Raw genomic sequence first — 5420 nt, 5'->3', positions numbered from 1 at the left:
GGTACAGACACGACACGTGCACACGGTACAGACACGACACGTGCACACGGTACAGACACGACACGTGCACACGGTACAGACACGACACGTGCACACGGTACAGACACGACACGTGCACACGGTACAGACACGACACGTGCACACGGTACAGACATGACACGTGCACACGGTACAGACACGGTATGCGGCGCCTAAAGCGACGAAGAAGCTCAAGCGAATCTCCCTCACTGCGCCGCTCTGCCCAACTGCTCTATTAAAGATGACGTGCTGCTGCTGCTGCTGCTGCTGCTGCTGCTGCTGCCTTCACGGTTGCTGCTGCTGCTGCTGCCTTCACTGCTGCTGCTACTGCCGCCTTCACTGCTGCTGCTGCTGCCTTATCTGCTGCTGCTGCCATCACTGCTGCCTACTAAGGCTAAGACCATAAGCTAACGAAATTTAAGAAACCTACTCGATGCTCTAACGTAAAGCTATAAAAGTATGCCCGCCTGCTGCTGAGAAGTCTATTTTGTATTTTGACCATAAATGTCATCTTGGTCTTATGTGTTGTTTAATGTTGCCCGTTAGTTTCATCATGATAATTTCAATGTTAATTTGTAATTGGAATTATGTTTCTGCGATGAAATTAGACGAAGTTCATTGGATTGGCTCCGTAGTACAACGAACGTACTATCGCAGTCATAACTTTGTGACGGAGGAATCGTTACTTATAATCGTTACGTCAATATAAAGCTAATTTGATAATCTAAATTTAATTTAATAATCATTTGCCGCTGTTCTGTTTGAACTTCAGATACCCAATCTATGGGCTTTTGAATGTGATAGAAACACTGCGAGGTAACTCGATCAAGACAATATATAAGCAGCAGCACGCTGAAAAAAGGGAAGAATAACTTCTTTTCTTCTAACGTCGAATTTCGACACTTTTTTATTTTGTAACAGAAAAAATTTACTCACACACACACAAATTGTGTTTTTTGTTATACAATGAGAGGACATTAAATTTTAATCCTGCCAAGACATTTTTACACTTTTATAGCTATGATACGTGATCCTGTGTCATCACTGAAACGAGAACGCAATTTCCCATCCAAAATCGTTTGAGTTATCGACGTAATTGAAGTACAGCGTTGTTTTAAATGTACGACTGGAATAGCGAATTCTTGCGTCAGGTTTGCTCCCAGGCTCACAAGTGTCCTGTATCCATATACTGTATAGCAGCGACCTTCCTACGGTCGTTTGTATGCTTCGTCTTGAGAAAAAAAATAGAATGAACCTAAGTTAAAAATTGTAATTAAACTGAGCGTTCATTTTCGGGCTTTCTTCTTCCGCTTGATCATCAAGTCTCTGTGGGGGCTCTCATTTTCCTTCTCTCTGAAGACCCAGCCGGGTGCTGTGTCGTCCACGGCGCCCCCGAGGGCAACGGCCCTCATTTTGGAGTTGGTGTAGAGGCGTAGGAGCGGTGCGCCCAGGGCGACACTCACGGCAAACAGCGCCGTCGACAACGCCGTGTTGGCGACCAAAGCTGCCCGCAAGCTCTGCACAATCTCTGCACAGCCACGAGTGTTGATAGTCAAGTAACGCTAACCGAATTGCTTGATTTGCTGCCGGAGGTGACGGGCCCAGCATTTCCTTCCCAGTTTGCGCGCGCAGCAACTCCATGGAACTTCGTCGCTTGTAACATCGACTTTACTGTGACCGAATTCGTGGATGCCATGCCATAGAAGGAGAAATTCTTCATCCATTTGTTGTATGTCAAACCAGTCCTGAAATGAAGCGGACCCACAGCACGACATTTCTTCTTGGAAATTGTTCACATGTAGATGGGCTTCATAATGGCTCCTGTATTAGTACATCTTCACCAAGAACTATTCAGTAACGTTGCCGTGTACTTCTAGGAGCTGTAAGCTGCTACCCAATTCCTACAAGAGCACAGTCGAGGCGACGGCACAGAGTTTGCATGCCAGCCAACGCTTGCCTGTTTTGCCTGCTCTCCTTGCGGTGCTTCGTCTCCTGTCGCTCAGCTCTGAGATCTGAACGAGCGAAAAAACCTAGGTGCTGACCGCGATAAAAACCGGGATGATCAAGAAGGCTGTCGCTACCGGCCAGTTTAAATCGAATAACTTGTGAATTTTGACAAACCACGGAAGGGCTTGAAAGATGACATTTATTATCCATAGCTGGGAGAGCAAACCGATGACATCTGTGAGCCAAAGTAACCAAGATATCCTACGACGGGCTTTACTTGTGAGTAGCATTTTTGTAGCAAATCCTATGTAGCAAGCTGGGTGCTGATGAGTAATGATCGCAAAATTTTCATCTGAAAGCCCAGCTGAATATTTTTTGCCGTAGCTGAGATACAAGAGATACAAGTCTCGGGAGTGGTAATGTATCCACAAAATATCGGTTTATGAATTGTTAATAAATAAATAAAAATCTTAATTTTACATTTTAGGAATAAATAATTTTAATAAATAAAGATCTTTTATCCGATTACAATTCTGTTAAAATTTGTCTTCTCGTAAAGACGAATCTAAAGATTACGTTCCTATGTCTATCATAGTTTTAATCCCCTAAATCAGAGCCATGATCATTACACGATTCAATTACCCTGACAACAATTATCGTAAAGGTTTACGTTCTCCAATTTTTAATTTGAACACTCAATCTACAATGGTTAGAAAAAAACAAGGGAAACACCTGAGAAATATACAAAATATATTTTAGTATGATGTAGGTCCACCTTTTGCGGCAATTACAGCCTCAATTCTCCGAGGTATTGCTTCATACAAATTGTGAATTGTTTACAAAGGAATTTTAACCCATTCTTCAGTTAGAACTCCCTCCAGCTCTTTTAAAGACGATGGCGGCGGGAATCGACTACTGATTTGCGTCTCTAAAATCGACCATAAATGCTCCATAATATTCAGGTCTAGTGATTGTGGTTGCCAAACGAGATGCTCAACTTCATTATTGTTCCTCGTGCCATTTTCCAATAATTCCAGCTGTGTGGATCTGGGCATTATCATCTTGAAGAATGGCGTTCCCCCCCCCCCCCCCACAAACAGTGCTTGAACCATTGGATGAACTTAGCCCTGTAAGATTTCTAAATAGTCGTGGCTGCTGATTCTTTATGAAGAGAAATCATTGGCCCGCCGGGTTTCCAAGAAATAGCACCCCAGATCATCACAGATCCCCCGCCATGTTGGGAGTAGGCAATCCCTAGCTATTAAATGACTTTTTGCTATCTCCAAACGTAAACTCGAAATCAGGTAAACTATGATTCGTCAGAGAAAATCACATTTTTCCACTGCTCGAGGGACCAATTCAGGAGGTTTTTACACCACTCTAAACGCTTTGAAGCATTTGTGTTTGAAACCAGAGTTTTTCTGATTGCAGCTCTACCATAGAATTCAGATCTGTTCAGCTCTCGGCGGACAGTCTTTATTGAAACTGGGTTCTGTATGTGTCCATTGAGGTCTGCAGTAATTTTAACAGCCGTGGTCTTTCGATTGTCCCCTACAATTTGATTTAGATACCGACGGTCTCTCCCAGACAAGTTCGACTTTCGGCCAGACCTGTGCTTTGCTGAGGACGTTTTCCTTCTCTTTCAAAGGCACTCACTACTTTTGTGACAGTACCTCTTGGAATGCCAAGCATTCGGGAAGTTTCTGTCACACTAGCACCTGCCATACGGGCACCAACAATTTGCACCTTTTAAAAGTCAGAGAGGTTTGCCACATATAGGTTGTAGGTGAAGTTATAGACACAAAAATTTACTAAAAATATCTGTGCAAGGATAAAATACCATTTAGCAGTGACAACAAAAAATAAAACATAAAAATATGTCTCGTGTTTTCATTGTTTATAACATGTTCAAAAATTACGACATCAAAATGTCAGGTATTTCTCATATTTTGTCCAACCCCTGTATTTGAGTTATTATTATTAGTATTACCATATTCATTTCACGTTTACATCCAGCGGCACATGATAAATATCACAGCCTCTGCTTGGATAACTTGCGCAGCGTGATATGGAGTGTGTCCACAGGCGCCTAACTTTTATTCTCTTCGATGAAACTTTGAAATTCCGCTTGATTTGAGACTTCGCTTCTTATTCCAGAGGTGTTGACTGTTGAATCGCCCCCTCTCTATGACGCTTATTTCAGGTGACAGGTCATCACTTTCGTACATGGGTCGGGGAATGATGTTTCTTCAAAATGTGTAGACCTCATCATTTATTATTGTACCGAAAAATCTAGTCAAATAGTTTGTTGAAGTATGGAATTCTTGAGAGTGTTGATGTCACACGTGTCAAGACTGATCGTAGGTATTACTAAAAGGGTGTTTCTAACTAATGCATTTATGATTGTGTCTCACTAATGCTAATGAGTGTGTCTCACTAATGCTAATGAGTGTGTCTCACTAATGCTAATGAGTGTGTCTCACTAATGACTAATGAGTGTGGCTCACTAATGATTAATGAGTGTGTTACGAAATGCTCAGTTATGTAACTAAAAAAAATCTCCCAGCACGCGCATCAGTCAAGGTTGCTTCTGGCGACAGCGCAGCTTTAGCATCACGGCGCAGTTCCGCCGCCTGCCGAGACTGCGTCGTCAGCAGAACACCGTGCAATATTTTTCGTCCGGATGGCCGGAAATAGCGGCAGAATTGAATGCCTTGCGTGCGATTGTCTCCTCCGCATCGTAAAGGCTTGGTCTCGCCTAGAAAAGTCCCCGCTGTTATTTAATTATTGATTTTGACATCCTGGCACGCGTCAAATTCCGGCGTCGATGCTAATGTTTTTATGAAATTTGCATATAAATCAATTAAGTAAAGTTGCGTCATTCAAGAGACACAGATTCTACCAATGATACCAAGCATTTTGCTGCTGGCGCCAACTATCGTAGCAGTGCAGCTGATACCACCAATGTAAGCATCACTGACGCCACTAGGTGTATTAGCACTACCACTAGGTGTATTAGCACCACCACTAGGTGTATTAGAACTACCACTAGGTGTATTAGCACAACCATGCACTACGTGTATTTGCACTACAACTAGATGCAACCATACAGATCGTGTCATCAAGTATCTTCAGAACTCCTACACTCAGAAAATTTATTGAGACTTTCTCCAAGTAGTGATGCACTTATGTTCTTGCGTGGGTCGTCCTGACTCAGTTCGGCCTGACAAAAGGTGTATCGGTGCTATATCCGCTCCTCTTCTTGAGCTGTAGACAAGAAAGTGTGTCAATATTTTGACAATAGGGCCCTTTGATTTTACTTAGCGTACCATCAAATGTACCTACACGATCCATGTCATCAAGTGTGTCAGCACGATCCATGTCATCAAATCTTTCTTGATGGCATTCATCTTCCATACTCGCTTGATGAGCGGTCGCACTATATACGCAGAAGC

The sequence above is a fragment of the Hyalella azteca genome, unplaced genomic scaffold (assembly GCF_000764305.2).
Source record: "Hyalella azteca isolate HAZT.00-mixed unplaced genomic scaffold, Hazt_2.0.2 contig4363, whole genome shotgun sequence".
NCBI classification, from domain to species: Eukaryota; Metazoa; Arthropoda; class Malacostraca; order Amphipoda; family Hyalellidae; genus Hyalella; species Hyalella azteca.
This window is presented reverse-complemented; position numbering follows the sequence as displayed.